Source organism: Gossypium hirsutum, chromosome A07, assembly GCF_007990345.1.
Source record: "Gossypium hirsutum isolate 1008001.06 chromosome A07, Gossypium_hirsutum_v2.1, whole genome shotgun sequence".
In the NCBI taxonomy this organism is placed as follows: Eukaryota; Viridiplantae; Streptophyta; class Magnoliopsida; order Malvales; family Malvaceae; genus Gossypium; species Gossypium hirsutum.
In genome coordinates, this window is record NC_053430.1 from 68,961,288 (window position 1) to 68,988,081 (window position 26,794).

Consider the following 26,794-nt stretch of genomic DNA (forward strand, 5'->3'; position numbering starts at 1 on the left):
TGTTTTATTAAACACTCAAGCTCAATCATCTTCATGCCTCATCACCACAACATCAAAACACCAACCAAGAAAGACAACACCCATGGCCGAATATCATCTCCATCACATAGCAAGATTTAGACCATGGGCTAGGTAGAACTCAAACTAACAACTAAAACATGCATGCATCTCATGGAACATCATCAAACATACCTTAGCCTAGTTACATGCATGGCCGAATCTCTTCAACCTTTCTTCTTCCTTCCTCCTTCAAATTTTCGGCCAAGGTGTTAAAGGATGAACACCCTTTCTTTTTTTTTCTTTTCTTTGTCTAGTTACGGCAAATGGGGGGGGGATGGATGAGACAACTTTGTTTTCATCACCCCTCCCTTTTCATTACTTAATTACTAACCCTTTATTTATTCTTTCTAACATAACACACTAAGCCAACATGTTCCCAACATGTTTCCACCCATAGCATGGTCGGCCACTAGCTCAAATTTTGGGTAATTTGACATGCAAACCCATCATTTTCATAACATGCATTAATAGGCCACTTCACATTTGCCTAGCACATTTCTAAATTTTCTCACATAAGTCCTATTTAATAAAATTCACTTACAATTAACAAAATTCAAACATGAAATTTTCACACATGCATATATACATATAATAAGCATCAAATATGATGGCTAATTATTAGTATGACTCGGTTTTGTGGCCCCGAAACCACTTCCCGACTAGGGTCAATTTTGGGATGTCACATCACTTATTTATTCGGTAACGAGTTCAAATTAGTTATGTAAGTGTTTTTGTTGGCTGTGGTTAGGGGTGAGCAAAACTCAATTCAACTCGAAAAAATTAAATTTTTTTTCGAATTTAAAGTTAAACGAATTGAGTTATTTGAGTCAACTCAAATTTTTTTCAAGTTTCGAGTTTGAATCGAGTTTGATTTTCAAATTCAAATAAATCAAATAATTTGGATAAACCGAATATCAAACTATAATAATTTACATTATTACTCCAAGCTCTTAAACCTCTTCACTTTCTTCCCAAAACTTTTACTCCCTCCCATACAGTTGATATCTCGGTTTTCTGTGCTTTGACCGATTGCTTCTAGTTCCTTTTCCTACTCTCAACCGATTCTTAGCAGTCACCCTTTTCCTTTGTACTGTTGCCGAATACTTCTTCTATCCCCTTTCTTGCCTTTCGGTTTCTCTCTAAAAAGGGAAAAGTCAATGTTGGTTATTCCTGTTTTCCGTGGGCTGCATCAGTTGGTAAGTCTTTTGGTAAAGGGGGTTTTGTACCCTATTTGATTTGGGGGAGATTTCTTTTCCTAAGTGTAGTATACTCCTAATCCTCTATTGTGTTGAACATTGTTATGACAGCATCATATTGCAACGGACTCGGTTTACCAGTGGAATCGTAGGCTGTTTCTTTTGGAGTAGTAGGGGTAAGCAATATAACTGAAGTTCGTTTGTAGTTCTTTAATTGGTATGGATTTTAAGGTTTTGGGCATGGAATTGCTGTTTGTTCTAGGTGTGTTGTGTTTGGAGAGCATTGCGTATCGAAAATCATATCAGGTGTGTAATCACTGTAGGGTAAAATGACCGAAATACCCTATAGGGTAAAATGACCGAAATACCCCCATTGGATAAAATGACCGAAATACCCCTGTAGGGTAAAATGACCGAAATACCCTATAGGGTAAAATAACGAAAATACCCCATAGGGTAAAATGACTATAATACCCCTGTAAGGTAAAATGATTGATTTTCCCTACGATGTGTATGACTGTATTTGAGTATGCCACGTTATATGTATGTTGCATCTATGTAAGATATTATGATACATGCATGACATGTTGCATAGGGTTGGGATTGTTATTTTGGAGGAAGTGTATTGTACTAATATGGTCGCACGGGTCGCCCAAGGCAACTATAGACCTAAGGTTGCACGGGTTGCCCAAGACAACTGTGGACCTACTGATGGCTTTAAGCCGTCCATATTACTGGCAGCTTTGTTGTAATACTGTTTAGTGCCACAACTAGTGCTAATCTTGGTGTGTTTGGCTGGGTGGGTCAATTTTATCCCCACATGGTGTGTTTGGCAAGACGGAGTGGTGTGTAGAGCCTGGATTGGGTAGGATTTCTGATTACATTACTGCACTGATACTGTTACTGTAATGGGCTAAGACCCACATTGATACTGATACTGTAACGGGCTTAGACCCAAACTGATCTATCTACTGAATGATTGACTGCTTGTTTGTTAAGGGATTACACACTGAGTTTTCGTTAACTCACCCCTCTGTTTATCTATACAGGAAATCCCCAGCCTTAGACGGATCGGTGCTGCGAGGGATTCGGAAGTGGCCACACTACTGCTCTTGCTTTATATTTGACTTTTATGTACTATTAAATTTTGAATTGGGTATTTATTTATGTAATAAGGCCTCTCTAAGGTTTTAACTTTTAATTTGGGATTTTTACTTACTTTGATATAAACTGCTAGTTGTAGGAAGAAGAAGTGTTTTCAAAAGATAGCTATTTTTCAAAAACACCACATCTTCTTAATATAATTTTAAAGCTTTCGTAACAAACATTGTTTTAAAGTGTAATAACAATCTAATATGATTTGTAATCTAATATGATTTACAAATTTTCGTTAATGATAAAATAAAGTTTTATTATATAACGGGCTTTCCAAAGAAATAATGGTTTCAAAAAACACTTCAATATGATACCGCTAGATTTGGCCATAACGTCTAGACTGGGTTTGGGGTGTTACATTTAGTGGTATCAGAGCCAGGTTACAAAATTGGGCTGTGGATTTGGGTTTCTTCTAATTTGGAATTTTCAGAAAGATCTGTTTCAAATGATTTGAGGTATTTTGAAAGGTTTTACTGAATGTGTGGTACATCGGGTCTCCGCGCTGATCCTGTAAGTTCTATCTGAAAACTGTATTTTGATTTTGACTAAAACTGTCATAGGTAGGATTACTGAGACTACTGTGGGTAGTACTACAAATTCTTTAGTAGGGTACACTGAAACTATAGTAAACCAGTAGACATTGATAGACACTGTGTACCGCGAAAACAAACTCTTAAATACTGATACTATTTTTCCATAAGATACCTGTTAATAAACAACTGGAACTGTAAATCGATCTGCATAAAACTATTAATACAAGATAAAATGCGAATAGACAATGAGCACAAAAGGTACACGCTAACGAGGTACAAGAGGTCGTAAAGGTGCTCAAGTTGGGTCCTCGTCGTCTGGCCATATACCTATTTTGGAAGTAGAATGCGCAGCGGGAGTGTAGTGGTGTAGCTTGTGTTATGTGACTGATCTGATAGTTGGAAATTTTGAGGATGAAACTTTTTTAAGGAGGGGTGAATTGTAACGCCCTGAATTTAGGCCTAGAAGTATTAGGTCTTGAGCATGGGAACAGCTAGGAGATTGCACATAAATATTTATTTGTGTAAGAAAGTGACAAAAATGTGTATCTGCTTCAGTGGTTAAGTGTTTTGGGAAGTGTTTGAGAAGTCTTGGGTTCAAGCCTTGGTTTATGCAAAAACTTTGCTTTTTAAGGACAAAACCCCTATCTTTGGTTAGTAGGGTTATAAGTAAAAATTATTAAAACATGACAGAATGGACCTGCTGGTCTAGTGGATAGTGGCGTCTGGAGTGTGCGTGTGCTTTGAGGTTCGAATCCATGCTTGTGCAAATGGAGATTATTTTTATTGATGGCCATACGAGAAGGTTGTGTTTGACCGAAACACTGCTGAGGGGAGTGGATTTTGAATTGGTCATGGAGGGATTATAGGAGGGAGTTGAGGAGAGATATGAGGAGAGATTTTAGGAAGAAATCAAAGGGATTTGAAGTGGAGGAGGTGTTGGTGCCAAATTAGGATTGTAGACACCTAGTGATTTCAGTTTTGGAAGAATTCGGCTTTGGCTTAATATTTTTTCTCCCCATATCATTTTCTATAGTTTCTTTTGGTTTCTTTTCACTTCCTTGTTTGAGCCCAATTATTGCTTGGACCATTAGAGAATCTTTTTCTACACTTTACGATTTTGTTCTCCTCTACTCTTCAACCTACCGTGCTCTCCCTTTTGTTTAGCCGAATACCCTTCTCCCCTCCCTCAATCTGTTGTTGTGTTGGCTGAATACTTTCCCTCCTCCACTGTTCTTTTATCTGGCTCATCTCTAACAGTCGACATCTTGATTTTCTGTGATTTAACCGATTGCTTCTAGTTCCTTTTCCTTCTCTCAACCAATTCTTAGCAGTCACCCTCTTCTTTTGTACTGTTGCTGAATACTTCTTCTCTCCCCTCTCCTGCCTTTAGGTTTCTCTCTAAAAAGAGGAAAGTCTGTGTTGGTTATTCCTGTTCTCCGTGGGCTGCATCAGTTGGTAAGTCTTTTGGTAAGGGAGGTTTTGTTCCCCATTTGATTTGGGGGGAGATTTCTTTTCCTAAGTGTAGTATACTCCTAATCCTCTGTTGTGTTGAACATTGTTATGACAGCATCATATTGCAATGGACTCAGTTTACCAGTGGAATTGTAGGCTGTTTCTTTTGGAGCAATAGGGGCAAGCAATATAACTGAAGTTCGTCTGTAGTTGTTTAATTGGTATGGATTTTAAGGGTGACTAATTTTGGGCATGGAATTGCTATTTGTTCTAGGTGTGTTGTGTCTGGACAGCATTGCGATAAAAAATTATATCAGGTGTGTAATCACTATCTTAACCGTAAATCGGCAAAAGCCAAAAATAGTACCGTTGATGCCACATGGGTGTGCGATCGCTTGTGTGGTAACCCCAAACGTATAAACTAGGGTACTAGATTACGAGAGGCCACCATGGGCGATCTCATGGGCTTAGGCCATTTTGGGCCATGTTGGGCCGAAATACCCCCATAGGGTAAAATGACCAAAATACCTCCATAGGTTAAAATGATCGAAATACCCCTTTAGGGTAAAATGATCGAAATACCCCATAAGGTAAAATGATCGAAATACCCCCATAAGGTAAAATGACCAAAATACCCCCATAGGGTAAAATGATCGAAATACCCCTATAAGGTAAAATGATCGAAATACCCTTGTAGGGTAAAATGATCGAAATACCTGTAACACCCCGAATCCGAAACCGACACCGGAGTCGAACACGAGGTGTTAACTGACTTTAACCCCTTAAAAAATTTATTTTCCAGACACTGCCCAATCTGTGTACTAGTCGTTTTAAAAATCATATCTTGAGTTTCGTAACTCGAAAATCAGTTTCGTAATTTTTCCCAAAAACTAGACTCATGTGCCCATCTATGTATTTTTTTCTAGAATTTTTGGTCGGGCCAATTAGTACAGTTTATTAGTCAAAGTCTCCCATGTTGCAGGGGTCGACTACACTGACCTTTTCCCATTACGACTTGGATATCTCCCTGCACGGGGCTTCAATACTGATGCCGTTTGTTTCTATGAAAACTAGACTCAGAGAGGAATCTGTACATATATGGTACGACCCCTAATTATCTCTGGTTAATTTATAATGAATTTCCAAAGTCGGAGCAGGGAATCCAGAAACTGTTCTGGCCCTGTCCCACAAAAATCTGATTATCTCTTAATATACTGCCCATATGATCTTTTCGTTACTTCCTCATGAAAACATACTCATCAAGCTTCGATTACATAATTTATTCATCAATTAATTCCACTCCTACTATTTTTAGTGATTTTTCAATCTCATGACACTGCTGCTGCCAGCATCTGTTACGAAAGTAACTAGGTCCATTTCATGCCTACCCTTGATCCAACTCAATCGAACATTCGTGCCATTTTCGCATGGCTTAAAGTTTACATGCCAAAGTTCAAACACAACGTAATAGCTTATACATGCCAAAATGTTCTTCTAAGCCAACTAAGAAGAAAGTACCAAAACTTGATATCCGGTGTGATGACTTCGATGACGGCCTGACCCCGCAAAAATAGATGAGTCCAAGCAACCTATAATGGGTGACAAGGAAACACCGAGTGAGTTTATAACTCAGTAAGTCATAAGCAATGCACTACCATCCATCAATAACATTATCACAAGAGGAAACAAAGTAGAACGAGACAATTTACTCCATCCATACCGAACCATACCATAGTTCCTCCAACCTATCGATTCAGTTTCATATCAATTCATGCATTCACATTCCATATACTCATCAATAGGACATTGAAGCATTTTCATAAATCAATTTATTTTCGTTACAATCAAACGACTAAACGGCCTTTCACCCATCCTACGATAAATTTTATGTACGTGACTTCAAGTATATTTGTCACATAGGTTCAAACTTACCGAGCTCAACACCAAGTATAAGCATAGCACCTATTAGCCATGTACTCAAGACACTTACCCGATCCGCTGTCCGCGATCGACTCAATAGTGTCGCACACATAGTGTCCATAATGATTCACGAATGTATATTGAGTCCGCACACTCAGTGCTATATAATCAACTCGCACACTTAGTGCTACGTAATCAAATCGCACACTTAGTGCTACATAGTCAAACTCGCACACTTAGTGCCGCATGGTCAATTCGCACACTTAGTGCATCATATTCATTTCGCACACTTAGTGCAACATAGTCAAATCGCACACTTAGTGCTGTACAATTTAATCCCGCGCACTTAGCGCCAATCTCATGGTCATAAATGGTTATACCCGCACGTTTAGTGCCGAGATCAACAACTCAGTACATCTTACCTCTTTTCATTCAACAATTTCATCATCACATACGTACATGCATATATATATATATATATGTATATTTATTCATTCCATTCAGCATCAATACATAAACATTATGACCATTTGAAATAATACCAACTACATGCTTAATGACTTACCTTGTGTTGGGTAAGACGGTTCCAACTCGGCTACTCAGTGATCTTTTCTTTGCCTTTGCTTGATTCTCCTCCTTTAGCTCCTTGAGCTTAATCAATAATTCACTAGTTTAACCATCTTGTTAAACATTCATAATTCAATTACACATGCTTATGTATGTTTGTATATTCGGCAACCATCCTCACTAATTACTCATGTTGATGGCCGAATGGATGTATGTGTGTACAATGTCAACTATAACATCATGTAATTCCACATATGACTACATTTCTTAAGTTCCACATCTTAATGCCCATTATACATAATCAAATTTAACATCATATATATATTTACTCATGTGGCCGAATATACATACTCCCATATAATATCAAGTACTCACTTTAAGTATATTGCCGAATATACTTAATCATACACACACCTAACCAAAATAATTTCTAAAATCTTTATATCATTTATAATACATCTAATTATCCTTTTTCACATTATCAACTCAAATCACATACATTATTTACTATAACATCTTTACATTCGGCATTGGTGTCAACCATAGTAGCCGATTCTTCCTACTTTGTACCCATGCATCTATTAATCCTTAGTTGGTTCAAACACTTCACACACTAGGATTCATCAAATTTTTAACAAGAAATAAAATCTCTAATCCTCAAACTACCATGGCCAAACCTTCATGGAGTTGCTAAGACTCCTCATTTCTACTTCTCACACACTCTCACATCCAAACCCTTTTATTAAACACCCAAAGTCAACCATCTCCTTACCTCATCACCAAAGACATCAAAATACCAACCAAGAACGTAACATTCATGGCCGAATGTCATCTCCATCATTTAACAAAGTTTGAACCATGGCTAGGTAGATTTTGAACTTACAACTTAAAATATACATGAATCTCAAAGAATAACATTAAACATACCTCAATCTAGTTACATGCATGGCCAAACTTCCTCCTAATCCTCTTCCTTAGGATTTTCGGTCAAAAGAGGTTGAAAAAGGATGAACAAAACCTTTCTTTTCCTTCCTTTAGCTCACGGCAATGGGGTGTATGCATGAGACCATTATTATTTTTTTTTCTTTTTTTTTCATCACCCTTCCTTTCATTATTTAATTATCATGCTTATTATTTTATTTTCCTTACCATACATCACTAACACAACATGTTGGTGACATGTTTCCACCCATAGCATGGCCGACCACTACATATTAGGGAGGGGGAATTTGACATGCAAGTCCCCTTTTTCTTCCACATGCACTAATAGGTCCTCATGCATTGACCTATCACATTTTAAATTTTTCTCATATAAGTCCTATTGACTAAATTCACATGCAATCGACTAAATCGAAGCTTGAAATTTTCACACATTCATGATTACATATTCTAGACAATAAACATCACATTCAAACCTTTCGGTGACTCGGTTTAGCGGTCCCGAAACCACTTCTCGACTAGGGTCAATTTTGGGCTGTCACAACTCTCCCTCACTTAAGAAATTTTCGTCCTCGAAAATCTTACCGGTAAATTGGTTTGGGTATCGTTCTTTCATCGAGCTCTCGGGTTCCCAGGTTGCTTCCTCGATCCCGTGTTTGAGCCACAACACCTTAACCAACGGAACCCTTTTATTTCGCAACTCTTTCACTTCACGAGCTAGGATACGAATCGGTTCTTCTTCATAGCTCAAGTCAGATTGAATTTCAACTTCTGAGGGATTAATCACATGTGACGGATCGGATCTATAACGTCGAAGCATTGAAACATGGAAGACATCGTGCATCCTTTCAAGTTCAGGGGGCAAAATCAATCTATATGCAACCGGCCCCACTCGTTCGGAAATTTCGTACGGCCCAATGAATCTCGGGCTCAACTTGCCTTTACGGCCAAATCTGAGTACCTTCTTCCAAGGTGACACTTTAAGAAACACTTTATCTCCCACCTGATATTCAATGTCCTTTCGTTTTAAATCCGCATACGATTTTTGATGATCTGTGGCTACCTTCAGACTTTCGCGGATTACCTTTAGTTTTTGTTCGGCATCTTTAATCAAATCAACTCCGAAAATTTTACTTTCACCAAGCTCAGTCCAAAACAATGGCGTACGACATTTACGACCGTACAAAGCCTCATAAGGTGCCATCTTAATACTTGATTGAAAACTATTGTTGTAAGCGAATTCAATCAAAGGTAAATACCGTTCCCATGAACTACTGAACTCGAGGATGCAACATCTCAACATATCCTCAAGTATTTGAATTATCCGCTCGGATTGACCATCGGTTTGGGGGTGAAAAGCGGTGCTAAAATGCAGCTTGGTACCCAAAGCTTCTTGCAATTTCTTCCAAAATCGTGAGGTGAATCTCGGATCTCTATCCGACACGATAGAAATAGGTACTCCATGTAATCTCACAATCTGAGAGACATACAATTCGGCTAGTTTATCCAATGAAAGATCCGTACGCACGGGGATAAAGTGAGCTGACTTAGTCAGCCTATCAACAACAACCCAAATCGCATCCTTCTTACTTGCGGACAATGGCAGTCCGGACACAAAGTCCATTGTGACTCGGTCCCATTTCCACTCGGGTATCATGATCGGCTGAAGTAACCCTGAAGGCACTTGATGTTCCGCTTTCACTTGTTGACATATTAAACATCTCGAAACAAAGTCGGAGATGTCTCGTTTCATACCATGCCACCAAAACCGACGTTTCAAGTCGTTGTACATTTTCGTGCTCCCCGGGTGAATTGACATTCGGCTACAATGGGCTTCGTTCAGAATCATCGGAATGAGTTCCGAATTCCTTGGAACACACAAACGACTTCTAAACCTCAAACAACCATCTTCATCAATCTGAAACTCCGATTCCTTGTTTGGAACACACTCAGCTCGTTTTGCAACCAATTCATCATCGACTTTCTGAGCTTCACGAATTTGATGAGTCAATAATGGTTTGGCTTTTAATTCAGCTACTAACACATTGTCAGGTAGAACAGACAAGTGTACATTCATCGCTCGCAAAGCAAACAGTGATTTCTGGCTTAAGGCGTCCGCAACCACATTAGCCTTTCCCGGGTGGTAATCAATGACAAGCTCGTAATCTTTCAACAACTCAAGCCAACGTCTTTGTCGCAGATTCAAGTCTCGTTGAGTCATCAAATATTTGAGACTTTTGTGATCCGAAAACACATGGCACTTCTCACCAAACAAATAATGTCGCCATATTTTCAATGCAAACACAATGGCGGCTAGTTCGAGATCATGGGTCGGATAATTTCTCTCGTGTGGCTTCAATTGTCTCGACGCATAGGCCACAACTCGACCTTCTTGCATCAATACGCAACCCAACCCAAGTAGGGATGCGTCACTATAAATGACAAACTCTTTACCCGATTCGGGTTGCACCAAAATTGGAGCTTCAGTCAAATGAGTTTTCAGTTGATCGAAGCTTTTCTGACATTTCTCCGTCCATTCGAACTTAACATCCTTTTGAAGTAGCTTCGTCATTGGTGTGGCTATCATCGAGAAACCTTTGACAAATCGTCGGTAATAACCGGCGAGCCCTAGAAAGCTCCGGACTTCGGTAACATTTCTCGGAGGCTTCCAGTTAAGTATGGCTGAAATTTTGCTCGGGTCAACTCGAATACCCGATGCGGATACCACATGACCCAAGAAGCTAACCTCTCTTAACCAGAACTCACACTTACTGAACTTAGCATATAACTGCTTATCCCGCAAAATTTACAACACTAGCCTCAGATGCTCAGCATGTTCGGTCTCATCTCTTGAATAGACCAAGATGTCATCAATAAACACAACTACGAACCGATCCAAATACAGCCTGAAGATCCGATTCATCAAATCCATAAACACCGCAGGGGCATTAGTGAGCCCAAACGGCATCACTAAGAACTCATAGTGACCGTACCTCGTTCTGAAAGCAGTTTTGGGTACGTCCAAATCTCGAATCCGCAACTGATAATACCCCAATCTCAAATCTATCTTTGAAAACACCGATGCTCCCTTTAATTGATCGAACAGATCATCAATACGCGGTAACGGATACTTATTCTTTATCGTCACTTTATTCAGTTGACGATAGTCAATGCACAACCTCATGGTTCCGTCCTTATTTTTCACGAACAATACTGGTGCACCCCAAGGTGAGAAACTCGGTCGAGCGAAACCTCTATCCGTCAATTCTTGCAACTGAGCTTTCAACTCTTTTAACTCGGTTAGTGCCATACGATACGGAGCGATCGAAATTGGCGTAGTTCCAGGTACAAGCTCAATACCAAACTCTACCTCCCGAACAGGTGGCAAACCCGGTAACTCTTCAGGAAAAACATCCGGGTATTCACAAACCACCGGCACCGATTCGGGTTTCTTTTCTAACTCCTTGTCGTCAAGTACATACGCGAGGTATGCTTCGCACCCTTTCCTTACATATTTCTGGGCCAACATTGCTGATATTACAGCTGGCAACCCCCTTAAGTCCGCAGACTCAACTCGGATTATTTCGTTATTTGCGCACCTCAAATCGATAGTCTTGCTTTTGCAATTCACAACCGCATCATGCGCGGTTAACCAATCCAAACCAAGAATAACATCAAACTCGTCGAACGGCAAAAGCATCAAATCGGCCGGAAAATAGGATTCTCGGATTATTAGAGGGCATCTCTTACACACTTTATCAACAAGTACGCATTGACCCAAAGGGTTTGATACTCGAATTACGAGCTCAGTAGACTCAACAGGTAGAGTTTTACTGGTTGCTAAGGTTTCGCATACATATGAATGAGTAGAACCAGGGTCAATCAATGCAATCACATTAGTATCAAAGAGAGTGAAGGTACCAGTGATGACTTCGGGGGAGGATGCCTCCTCTCATGCGCGAATGGCATATGCTCTAGCAGGAGTACGGTTCTCGGCTCGATCGGCCGTATCAGAGGCCCCCCTCTGACTACCACCCCTGCCTCCTAAAATTCTCGGTGGTCTACCTCTAGATGTCACTCCACTAGGTCTTGCACCTTGAATCTTATTCTTCTCATCCAGCTCCGTGCAATCTCTAATAAAGTGGTCCTTCGAACCGCATCCGTAACAGGCCCTGCTAGTAGACTTGCCCCAACATTCACCTAGGTGTCGTCTTCCACATTGGGGACATTCAGGTTTCTCGTGACGATTATTGCCCACACTAGCTACCGAAGTAGCTCGGGAGCCCATCGATGGTCTTGCCCTGATGGAAATTCCCGCAGTTGCCCTCGACTTATTAATGTCCTCCCTGAACTTCTTTACAGCTGAGAACGGAGCTTTACCCGTCGATCTTTTACGATAATCTCTAGCTTCAAATTCAGCCTTCCTCTTCTCCTTTCCAAGTTCTTCCGCCTTGCAGGCTCGTTCGACTAGTGTTACGAATTCTTTTATTTCCAAAATACCCATTAGTAGCTTTAAATCTTCATTCAATCCTTCCTCGAATCTTTTGCACATAGCAACCTCATCAGCTACACACTCCCGGGCATACCTACTGAGTCTTACGAATTCATGTTCGTATTCAGATACAGTCATACGGCCTTGCTTGAGTTCCAAGAACTCCTTACGCTTCTGATCAATGAACCGTTGGCTAATAAATTTCTTTCGGAATTCCGTTTGAAAGAAGTCCCAAGTTACTTGCTCGTTCGGGACTATGGAAATCAAGGTCCTCCACCAATAGTAGGCTGAGTCTCGCAACAAAGATACATCACATTTTAGACATTCGTCGGGTGTGCATGACAATTCATCGAACACCCGAATGGTGTTATCAAGCCAGAACTCGGCCCTTTCGGCATCATCAGTTACTATGGCCTTGAACTCCTCGGCCCCACGCTTCCTAATCAAGTCTAAAGGTGGCTTACTCAGCCTCACAGGATCAGCGACTGATGGCATTACAGGCTCTTGGGGTGGATTATTCAAATTTGGGAATTGTTGGACAGCCAGGATGGTTCGGGCATATTGCGCGACCCACTCATTCATCATGGTAAAGAAGGCTTGTTTAGCCCCCTCACCTTGATTATTCGCAGATGACTGAGGTTCAACAGACGGCGTCCCTTGTGCAGGAGCAGCCGCTACACTCTCAACGTCATCCGCTAGGGTTCTTTCTTCACCGGGGTCCATTTACTAATCAAAACAAAAACATTTCAACCGTCAGAAGTCATCACACATTTAAACATTAACATTCGGCATGTATAGCTAGACTCATACGCGCTATGGTAGTCCTAGAACCGACTAAACCATAGCTCTGATACCAATCAAATGTAACACCCCGAACCCGAAACCGACACCGGAGTCGAACACGAGGTGTTAACTGACTTTAACCCCTTAAAAAATTTATTTTCCAGACACTGCCCAATCTGTGTACTAGTCGTTTTAAAAATCATATCTTGAGTTTCGTAACTCGAAAATCAGTTTCGTAATTTTTCCCAGAAACTAGACTCATGTGCCCATCTATGTATTTTTTTCTAGAATTTTTGGTCGGGCCAATTAGTACAGTTTATTAGTCAAAGTCTCCCATATTGCAGGGGTCGACTACACTGACCTTTGCCCATTACGACTTGGATATCTCCCTGCACGGGGCTTCAATACTGATGCCGTTTGTTTCTATGAAAACTAGACTCAGGGAGGAATCTGTACATATATGGTACGACCCCTAATTATCTCTGGTTAATTTATAATGAATTTCCAAAGTCGGAGCAGGGAATCCAGAAACCGTTCTGGCCCTGTCCCACAAAAATCTGATTATCTCTTAATATACTGCCCATATGATCTTTTCGTTACTTCCTCATGAAAACAGACTCATCAAGCTTCGATTACATAATTTATTCATCAATTAATTCCACTCCTACTATTTTTAGTGATTTTTCAATCTCATGACACTGCTGCTGCCAGCATCTGTTACGAAAGTAACTAGGTCCATTTCATGCCTACCCTTGATCCAACTCAATCGAACATTCGTGCCATTTTCGCATGGCTTAAAGTTTACATGCCAAAGTTCAAACACAACGTAATAGCTTATACATGCCAAAATGTTCTTCTAAGCCAACTAAGAAGAAAGTACCAAAACTTGATATCCGGTGTGATGACTTCGATGACGGCCTGACCCCGCAAAAATAGATGAGTCCAAGCAACCTATAATGGGTGACAAGGAAACACCGAGTGAGTTTATAACTCAGTAAGTCATAAGCAATGCACTACCATCCATCAATAACATTATCACAAGAGGAAACAAAGTAGAACGAGACAATTTACTCCATCCATACCGAACCATACCATAGTTCCTCCAACCTATCGATTCAGTTTCATATCAATTCATGCATTCACATTCCATATACTCATCAATAGGACATTGAAGCATTTTCATAAATCAATTTATTTTCGTTACAATCAAACGACTAAACGGCCTTTCACCCATCCTACGATAAATTTTATGTACGTGACTTCAAGTATATTTGTCACATAGGTTCAAACTTACCGAGCTCAACACCAAGTATAAGCATAGCACCTATTAGCCATGTACTCAAGACACTTACCCGATCCGCTGTCCGCGATCGACTCAATAGTGTCGCACACATAGTGTCCATAATGATTCACGAATGTATATTGAGTCCGCACACTCAGTGCTATATAATCAACTCGCACACTTAGTGCTACGTAATCAAATCGCACACTTAGTGCTACATAGTCAAACTCGCACACTTAGTGCCGCATGGTCAATTCGCACACTTAGTGCATCATATTCATTTCGCACACTTAGTGCAACATAGTCAAATCGCACACTTAGTGCTGTACAATTTAATCCCGCGCACTTAGCGCCAATCTCATGGTCATAAATGGTTATACCCGCACGTTTAGTGCCGAGATCAACAACTCAGTACATCTTACCTCTTTTCATTCAACAATTTCATCATCACATACGTACATGCATATATATATATGTATATTTATTCATTCCATTCAGCATCAATACATAAACATTATGACCATTTGAAATAATACCAACTACATGCTTAATGACTTACCTTGTGTTGGGTAAGACGGTTCCAACTCGGCTACTCAGTGACCTTTTCTTTGCCTTTGCTTGATTCTCCTCCTTTAGCTCATTGAGCTTAATCAATAATTCACTAGTTTAACCATCTTGTTAAACATTCATAATTCAATTACACATGCTTATGTATGTTTGTATATTCGGCAACCATCCTCACTAATTACTCATGTTGATGGCCGAATGGATGTATGTGTGTACAATGTCAACTATAACATCATGTAATTCCACATATGACTACATTTCTTAAGTTCCACATCTTAATGCCCATTATACATAATCAAATTTAACATCATATATATATTTACTCATGTGGCCGAATATACATACTCCCATATAATATCAAGTACTCACTTTAAGTATATTGCCGAATATACTTAATCATACACACACCTAACCAAAATAATTTCTAAAATCTTTATATCATTTATAATACATCTAATTATCCTTTTTCACATTATCAACTCAAATCACATACATTATTTACTATAACATCTTTACATTCGACATTGGTGTCAACCATAGTAGCCGATTCTTCCTACTTTGTACCCATGCATCTATTAATCCTTAGTTGGTTCAAACACTTCACACACTAGGATTCATCAAATTTTTAACAAGAAATAAAATCTCTAATCCTCAAACTACCATGGCCGAACCTTCATGGAGTTGCTAAGACTCCTCATTTCTACTTCTCACACACTCTCACATCCAAACCCTTTTATTAAACACCCAAAGTCAACCATCTCCTTACCTCATCACCAAAGACATCAAAATACCAACCAAGAACGTAACATTCATGGCCGAATGTCATCTCCATCATTTAACAAAGTTTGAACCATGGCTAGGTAGATTTTGAACTTACAACTTAAAATATACATGAATCTCAAAGAATAACATTAAACATACCTCAATCTAGTTACATGCATGGCCAAACTTCCTCCTAATCCTCTTCCTTAGGATTTTCGGTCAAAAGAGGTTGAAAAAGGATGAACAAAACCTTTCTTTTCCTTCCTTTAACTCACGGCAATGGGGTGTATGCATGAGACCATTATTATTTTTTTTCTTTTTTTTTTTCATCACCCTTCCTTTCATTATTTAATTATCATGCTTATTATTTTATTTTCCTTACCATACATCACTAACACAACATGTTGGTGACATGTTTCCACCCATAGCATGACCGGCCACTACATATTAGGGAGGGGGAATTTGACATGCAAGTCCCCTTTTTCTTCCACATGCACTAATAGGTCCTCATGCATTGACCTATCACATTTTAAATTTTTCTCATATAAGTCCTATTGACTAAATTCACATGCAATCGACTAAATCGAAGCTTGAAATTTTCACACATTCATGATTACATATTCTAGACAATAAACATCACATTCAAACCTTTCGGTGACTCGGTTTAGCGGTCCCGAAACCACTTCCCGACTAGGGTCAATTTTGGGCTGTCACAATACCCTTGTAGGGTAAAATGACCGAAATACCCCTGAGGGTAAAATGATCGAAATACCCCCATAGGATAAAATGACCGAAATACCCTTGTAAGGTAAAATGACCGAAATACCCCTGTAGGGTAAAATGATTAAAATACCCCTGTAAAGTAAAATGACTGAAATACCCCCATAGGGTAAAATAACCGAAATACTCCTGTAAGGTAAATGACTGTAATACTCTTGTTGTAACACCCCGAACCCGAGACCGTCGCCGGAGTCGAACACGAGGTGTTAACAGACTTCAAACCACTTATTTGACATTTCCCAGACAAGCTGCCAATCTGCGTACTAGTCGCTTTAAAAATCATATCTTGAGTTCTGAAACTCGAAATCCAGTTCCGTAAATTTTCCCTGGAACTAGACTCATATACCTATATGGTAGAATTTTTGTAGAATTTTTGGTCAGGCCAATTAGTACAGTTTATTAGTTAAATTCTTCCCTATTACAGGGTGCGACTACACTGACCTTCATGCATTACGATTTGGATAACTCCCTGCACAAAGCTTCAATACTGATGCCGTTTGTTTCTATAGAAACTAGACTCAGAGAGGAATCTATAAATATATGGCATGACTCCTAATTATCTCTGGTTAATTTATAATGAATTTCCAAAGTCGGAATAGGGAATCCAGAAACCGTTCTGGCCCTGTCTCACGAGAACCTGAATATCTCTTAACATACTGTCCATATGATCGTTTCGTTACTTCTATATGAAAATAGACTCATCGAGCTTCGATTACATAATTTATTCACTATTTAATTCCATTCCTACTAATTTTTGTAATTTTTCAATCCCACGTCACTGCTGCTGCCAGCATCTGTTACTGAAGCAACTATGCCCATTTCGTGATTTCTCATTGATCTATCTAGTAATTCATCATACATATCACAAAATTATAATCATGACTAGCCATACCAAAGGCTAATCATTGTCAAACATCTCCCTACTACACTATTGCCATATCATGAATCTTAACACCAAAATTAATCAGCCATGACATATGGCATAAAAAGAAAATCGAATTACCAAGACTTACGACCTAACGCTATAAAACCAAATCCAACCGAACATTTATGCCATTTTCGCATGGCTAAAATTTTACATACCAAATTTCAACAAAACATATTAGCCTATACATGCCGAAATGTTCTCCTAGACCGACTAAAAAGAAAATACCAAAAGTTGCTAGCCGGTGTGATGACTCCGATGACGGCCCGATCACGCAAAAAGAGACGAGTCCAAGAAACCTAAAATAGGTGACAAGGAAACATCGAGTGAGTATATAACTCAGTAAGTCATAAGCAATGCACTACCATCCATTAATAACATTATCACAAGAGGAAGCAAAATGGAACGAGGCTAGTTACTCCATCCATACCGAACCATACCATAGTTCCTCAAACCTATCGGTTCAATCTCATACCAAGTCATGCATTCACATTCCACATACTAATCAATAGGATATTCGAGGCATTTTCATACATCATTTTATTTTCATTACAATCATACAACTAAACGACCTTTCACCTATTCCACGATAAATCTTATGTACGTGACTTCAATTATAATTGTCACATAGGTTCAAACTTACCAAGCTCAACTTCAAATATAAACATAACGCCTATTAGTCACGAACTCAAGGTACTTACCCGATCCGCTGTCCGTGATCGACTCAATAATGTCGCACACTTAGTGTCCATAATGATTCAAAAGTATATATTAAGTCCGCACACTCAGTGCTATATAATCAACTCGCACACTTAGTGCTATATAATCAAACTCGCACACTTAGTGCTACATAATCAAACTCGCACACTTAGTGCTACATAATCAAGCTCGCACACTTAGTGCTGTACAATTTAAACCCGCACACTTAGCGCCAATCTCATGATCATAAATGTTTATACCCGCACTCTTAGTGCCGAGATCAACAACTCAATACATCTCACCTCTTTTCTCTTCATTCAACACTTTCATCACCACATACATACAGGTATATATATATATTTATCATTCCATTCAGCATCATTACATAGACGTTATGATCATTTAAATTAATACAAACTATATGCTTAATGACTTACTTTGTGTTGGGTAAGACGGTTCCAACTCGGCTACTCGATGATCTTTTCTTTGCCTTAGCTTGATTCTCCTCCTTTAACTCCTTGAGCTTAATCAATAAATCAACTAGTTTAACCATCTTGCTAAACATTTATAATTCAATTACACATGCATATGTATGTCTGTATATTCGGCAACCATCCTCACTAATTACCCATTTAGTCGATTATACACATAATTAAAGGTAACATCACATATGGGCATACTTATGTATATATATATGTATATATATATACTTCGGAATGGGCATCACAATTAGATTTAACACCACCTTCATACTCAATTAGATGGCCGAATGCATGTATATATGCACAATGTCAACTATAACATCATTTAAACACCTAATTTCATCTCATGAACACTCGACCCATTTTTACCCCATATGGCCGAATGTGTAAGATTACATTCAACACCACCGATGTACTTAGTTAGGTGGCCAAATATACCAAGTTAGACTTGACATTATACGTCACAAGAACTCTAATTTAATTTGTCAATTGCTTGGCCAAGAACTCACAAGTGCCTTATCTACAACCTATTCAGCCTTACTACTTAAACTTAGCCTTTCATACACTTATCTCTATTGTTTTAGAAGGCCGAATCCTTATGTGTTCCAACATCTAGCTTACTCAATTCAACACATCAAAACGACATTTAGGCCAATTTTGCTAGCACACAAGCTGATACGGGGTTGCGCGCGGACCAAGATCGAGTTGCCAAGTCACGAGAAACTCCTACGAAAACCCTAAACAATTAGATCTGAAACGAAACAGAAAATTAAAAGATTAGATTTTTGAATTTTCAGATCTGAAATAAAATCCCCAAATCAGCAAAGAATCAAATTGAGAATAGAAATAAGTGTTAGGGTTCTTGAAACCCTCAAGGAGATTGTGATTCTGCCCAATTGAACACCAAGATAGTTTTCCCCAAATTTTGACAATCTAATTTCACCCAAAAAGAGTATGGAAAAACCCTAGAAATTGGGGATTTTTGGGCTGATTCCTTAAGATAGAAAAAGGCTGAAAACACAATAAGAACAGAAAATAGATTAGATAATGATTCAGCACAAGTAGAAATAAAGAAAGAATTGACAGTAAGAAATTAAAAGATAAGTCCTAAGAAGCCTTGAAATCTTGAAAGATCTCACAACTCCCTTCAAACGGCTCTAATCTCCCCTCCAAAGAATATCAATGGCAAGAAGAAGGTTGAAGATGGCTCCCACAATCAAAAAGATTGTTAAAACAACTTCTAAAGAAAACTCAAGAGAAAATCCTTGAAGAACTCAAAGAGAATTTTCACTCAAATCAAATCTGAAATTTTCAATGTAATTGTAATGTAATGTAGGGTGGTTGGCCAAGCCATATAAATAGGCCTTTCAAATGTTTTCCTAATTTAATTAGAACACTAAAACTAAAACTAAAAAAAAAACTCCTAATTATTTTAATATGGAAATTCGGCCAAGGGTCTTTTATTTGGGACTCTTGGATAAACATTTAAACTAAGTAAAATAAATAAATAAATAAAAATAAAACTTTACAACTTGGGCCACTTTAACAATTTGGTCTGATTTTCAACTAAGTATGGGTGGATTTCTTGATTGGGCTTGGAATCTTCTTATTGGGCCTTGCCCTCAAGAATTTGGGCTTTTGTGACTCGTATCATTCCCCCCTTCCTCAAAAAGATTCGTCCTCGAATCTGAAAAATCAAATGAACTCGACTTTCCTCTATCGAACGGGACTAATGGCAATTGAGTCCACTGAAAAGAATAGCCATGAGATAGTAAATAGCAACGGAAACAAGCTTGTAGTCCAATCATAAGCATAACAGAACAGGTATAACGCATGTGAATGGACAGATTCAGATTACCATGCAAACAATCTAATTTACTCACCACTGCCTCGTCAAATATTTGAAACAAAGATGGACATGTTTTAAGGCATTCAGTCGTCTCACATTGTTCCCACAAACCATGAATAAATTGCGAGTAATAAATCAAATGGTAAACATAATCGTCACAAGTAGGTATTTGAAAAGATTTACATGGTTCACAGAGTTGCATAATCATACCATGCATTAATCGACGGTCTATAGATTCACTCACACATGCATTATCAAAAACACGAATCTTTTTATCAACCATCAAAACAGATAGATCATCAATAAATAAAATAGGACAGTCAAGCACGTTTCGATCTAAGTGTTCATCAACACGATCTTTATCACTATCCAAGGAGTACAAAAGTGTTTCAAAGGTTTCAAGCATCTTACCTCGATAAGCAAAAGAATAAGGGTCGATTTTACCTTTTTCATTTAAAACAAACCTTCGTTCATCGGGGGCATAGTGTAGTCGAATCTCCGTTGTTGAGTTAACCTTTGTCAAATGGAACTCAAACTTCATGTACAACCACATAAACTGTTTAAGGCAAGAATATAAATTGAAAACAAATTTGGCAAATTTCGTTACCTTATTCTCCAAAACAGATTTGGACAAATTCAAGGATTTTACACAAGGTAAATCAAGAGAATAACAAATCACGCTTCTTTTCGTAATGACTTTATCAACCACAATCGAAGAGTAACAATTAATCGGATCAAAATGATGGGATCTTTTAAGAACTAAGTCACCAAAAGTTTTATCAATAATTTTCAAATCTGCACTGGACTCGGTTTCTAAAATTTCCTTACCTCGCTTACCTTCGGGATCATGTAGTGTGATTTCATCTTTGCTTAAGTTGATCGTATGAAAGCGTCTTTCATTTGAGAGGTATTGAAGTTGAAAGTTATCTTTCGATCTTTCGGGAACCTGAAAAGTAGCAACACAAGAAAAATTCATATCTTGGTTAGTGGAAACATTCCTCACTAGCCTTTCCTCGTCTTTTTCTTTTGTTTCTTTTTTTAACTCATTTTCTCTTCTTTCTTCAACTTCTTTTTCAATTTTCTTTTCTGTTTCACATTCCTTTTCACTCTCAATATCTTTTTGCTCTTTTTCATTCTCTTTTTCTTTTTCCTCACTTGTTTTAACAGAATTTCTCAGTTTGATTTGGTCCTCATGGACTTGTTCCGGAGTGAGCGGCACTAAGGTAAGTTTCTTTCCTTGATGCTTGAAAGAATACCTATTGGTACGACCATCGTGAGTGACTTTTCGATCCAGTTGCCATGGTTCTCCTAGCAACAAATGGCAGGCTTGAATAGGCATTACGTCGCACACAACTTCGTCTTGATACTTACCGATAGAAAAGGCAATGCGCACTTGTTGAGTGACCCTAAATTGGCCTTCGTTGCTAAGCCCTTGTAGTTGATAAGGTTGTGGATGCTTGGTAGTGGTTAAGCAAAGCTTTTCCACCATCGTCGTGCTGGCTATGTTCGAGCAACTTTCACCATCAATAATAACTCTACAAAGCTTACCTTGTACATGGCAGCGAGTATGAAAGAGATGTTCTCGTTGCTGCTCGCTCCTTGGTTTTGCCAAAGATGATTGTCCACGATCATGAAAATCATCATCCATTCTAGTGACACGTCGAGGGCCGCGCCTTTGGGGTTGGTTATCCCTATCTTCCTTAATTGGATCTCGATATTGATGTTTTTGATTCACTCGTACCTCATTCAAAGTAGTATTCAATGCTTGAAGTGTAGCATTTATTTGTGTGATTGCAGCAGTATGTCCATTTAACTGTTGTTGGACTTTCATAAGTGCATCATTATTATCACCTTTAGACATCTTCAAAACCTGTAAAAAATAAACACTCAACACTCAAAAATAAAAGTTAGCAAACCTCACCATTAATCACTCAAAAAGAAAATTCAAATTCTCAATGAGGTCAAATTCAATCTTGTGAGTTCTTTATCAGAGTTTATATCAACCAATTAGAGAGTGTGAACCAAACTACCAAAGAATCCTAATTTGCACTAGGATGCCAAAAACTGACGAGACACCAATTGATTCGTGTTGCACCGAGGAAGAAGTTGTGCACACGTTTAAATCCTACTAACACAAGAAACAAGAAGGTGTTAGATAACGTAAAGGAAGAATAAAGGTAAACAAATGAAAACCTACAGCTAAGAATCAATAAAAATTGCTGAAAACAGAAAACCCGAAAAACTGCGGAGTAACTTGACAACTTCGTTCGAGGTGTTCCCGATCTCCAAAAATCACGAAATTAAATCTGGAGTGTCCTTATATATTTAATTTTTGATCTGGAAAATTTGGGCACCAAATTCAACCCGCTGAATATTTTTTTAAATTTTTTATTGGATTTCGTCTTTTTTCAATTTTTTGACTTTTTCGACTTATTTTTTTGCGGGAAATATTTTTGTATATTCAATAACAGTGCCAAAAATATGTATGTAAAATTTCAGATCAATAAGAAAATGTTTACCCACTCAAATGAATTTTTTTTCAAAAATTTTTCTGGGTAAAACTGCTGTTTGTAATTTAAAAAATAGAGATCAGTTTAGAAATCAACCAAGAACACCCAAAACGCCCAAAATCTGATACCAAATGATACGGGGTTGCGCGCGGACCAAGATCGAGTTGCCAAGTCACGAGAAACTCCTACGAAAACCCTAAACAATTAGATCTGAAACGAAACAGAAAATTAAAAGATTAGATTTTTGAATTTTCAGATCTGAAATAAAATCCCCAAATCAGCAAAGAATCAAATTGAGAATAGAAATAAGTGTTAGGGTTCTTGAAACCCTCAAGGAGATTGTGATTCTGCCCAATTGAACACCAAGATAGTTTTCCCCAAATTTTGACAATCTAATTTCACCCAAAAAGAGTATGGAAAAACCCTAGAAATTGGGGATTTTTGGGCTGATTCCTTAAGATAGAAAAAGGCTGAAAACACAATAAGAACAGAAAATAGATTAGATAATGATTCAGCACAAGTAGAAATAAAGAAAGAATTGACAGTAAGAAATTAAAAGATAAGTCCTAAGAAGCCTTGAAATCTTGAAAGATCTCACAACTCCCTTCAAACGGCTCTAATCTCCCCTCCAAAGAATATCAATGGCAAGAAGAAGGTTGAAGATGGCTCCCACAATCAAAAAGATTGTTAAAACAACTTCTAAAGAAAACTCAAGAGAAAATCCTTGAAGAACTCAAAGAGAATTTTCACTCAAATCAAATCTGAAATTTTCAATGTAATTGTAATGTAATGTAGGGTGGTTGGCCAAGCCATATAAATAGGCCTTTCAAATGTTTTCCTAATTTAATTAGAACACTAAAACTAAAACTAAAAAAAAAACTCCTAATTATTTTAATATGGAAATTCGGCCAAGGGTCTTTTATTTGGGACTCTTGGATAAACATTTAAACTAAGTAAAATAAATAAATAAATAAAAATAAAACTTTACAACTTGGGCCACTTTAACAATTTGGTCTGATTTTCAACTAAGTATGGGTGGATTTCTTGATTGGGCTTGGAATCTTCTTATTGGGCCTTGCCCTCAAGAATTTGGGCTTTTGTGACTCGTATCACAAGCCTTTGACCGAATGTCCTTGACCTCTAGTCACCTAAATTTTTATTCTTTAAAACTCATCCAACTCATATTTTTCATTGACAACCTCCTTAACTTCAATTTATTCACTTCTTTAATCATGCTACATTCGACCATTATTTAACAATAATTCATGTATCCTTTTTATTAAACACTCAAAATCAACCATCTTCATACCTCATCACCAAAGACATCAAAATACCAACCAAGAATGTAACATTCATAGCCGAATATCATCTCCATCAATTAACAAAATTTGAACCATGGCTAGGTAGATTTCAAACTTACAACTTAAAATATACATGAATCTCAAAGAATAATATCAAACATACCTCAATCTAGTTACATGCATGGCCAAACTTCTTAGAAACTTTTCCCCTAGGCACCGAATATTCAAGAGCTTCTTAATCAACTTAAAGATGACCAAATGCCTTAACTTCACTTTCTTCTTTTTCTTTCTTTAGGTACGGCAATTGTGATAAGGAAAAGGATGAACACTCCTTCTTCCTCCCTTATTTTATTCATCTTTTTTTTCTTTTTAATTCCTTTCTTTATTTATTCTAATTTACTTACCAATATTAAATAATAAACAACATAAACTTGGAGGAATGGAACCATGCTTGGCCGGCCACTTATCAAGAATTGGGCACTTTGACATGCAAACCCAAACTTTCCTATTTTAATACTATTTGGTCCTTACTTATTTACCTATCATAATTTTCTAAGTCTCTCAACTAGATCCTTTCAAGCAAAATTCACATTCCTAATACAAAATTAAAACATCAAATTTTTATACAAGTACTATCACACATATAAGATATGCAAATAAAATTTTAACTAAATTTTATGACTCGGTTTTGTGGTCCCGAAACCACTTCCCGACTAGGGTCAATTTTGGGTTGTCACACTTGTAGGGTAAAATGACTGTAATACCCCTGTAAGGTAAAATGACTGATTTGCCCTACGATGTGTATGACTGTATTTGAGCATGCCATGTTATATGTATTTGCATCCATGTAAGATATTATGATACATGCATGACATGTTGCATGGGGTTGGAATTGTTATTTTTGGAGGAAGTGTACAGTACTGATATGGTCGCACGGGTTGCCCAAGACTACTATGGACCTACTAATGGCTTTAAGCCGTTCATATTACTGGCAGCTTTGCTACAATACTGTTTAGTGCTGCAACCGGTAGTAATCTTGGTGTGTTTGTCTGGGTGGGTCAATTTTATCCCCACATGGTGTGTTTGGTGGTACAGAATGGTGTGTAGAGGTTGGACTGGGTAGGATTTCTGATTGCATTACTGCACTGATACTATTACTGTAATGGGCTAAGGCCCACATTGATACTGATACTGTAATTTGCTCAGGCCCAAATTGCATCTATCTACTGAATGATTGACTGCTTGTTTGTTAAGGGATTACACATTGAGTTTTTGTAAACTCACCCCTCTGTTTATCTGTACAGGAAATCCCTAGCCTTAGACGGATCGGTGCTGCGAGGAATTTGGAGGTGGCCACACTATTGCTCCTGGTTTATATTTGACTTTTATTTACTATTAAATTTCGAATTGGGTATTAATTTATGTAATAAGGCCTCTCTAAGGTTTTAACTTTTAATTTGGGATTTTTACTTGCTTTGATATAAACTGCTAGTTGTAGGAAGAAGACGTGTTTTCAAAAGATAACTGTTTTTCAAAAACACCACATCTTCTTCATATAATTTTAAAGCTTTCGCAACAAACATAGTTTTAAAGTGTAATAACAATCTAATATGATTTACAAATTTTTGTTAATGATAAAATAAAGTTTTATTATATAACGGGCTTTTCAATGAAATTATGGTTTCGAAAAACACTTTAATGTGACACCGCCAGATTCAGCCATATCGTCTAAGCCGGGTTTGGGGTGTTACATACCATGCAAGAACAAATTGCTTGGCCAAACCTTCCTTCTTCTCTAATGGCTAATTTAGATTTTAGAAATAAGATGGAGTAGATAACATCTTCTTTTATTTACTAAATTACTGCTTTAACCTTAAAATTAATCAAAGATTTCAATAAAACCTTGTCCATACCTATCTTCTAACTTAATTTTGGTATATTTACCATCTAAGTACATTAACTTTCCTTTCTTTAGCCATTTAGCCCTTTTAACTAATAAAATTCAACTTTTTCACCTTTTTTCAATTTAGTCCTTTTTACCTAATTAACCATTTAAACTTTAAAATTTTTAGTGAAACTTTAATACGACCTTAAAAAAATCTCGTATACATTAAATAAATATTAAAATAATAACTCACTCATCAGAATCGTGGTCCCAAAACCACTATTTTTGACACCATCGAAATTGGGCTGTTACAAATATATTATGCTAGAAGAACTTTATCAAATGCGTAGCTTAATTACACCACCACAGAAGAGGAATTATTGATTGTGGTGTTCACGTTTGATAAGTTTTGTTATTATCTAGTTGGTATAAAGGTCATAGTCTACACAAATGACTCTACTATTAAGTATCTAATGAGCAAGAAAGAACATTCGATTTTAGCGGCAACGAAAGTGACTTTTGAGCCATCACTCTGACTGCCAGAAAAGAACAAGGACATTCTCTGAAGATGCAACCTTCAAGAGGGGAATTCAGAATCATAAGATGGCTTTGCACTAAGTCAAGGTTGATTAGGTGGATACTTTTGCTGCAGGAG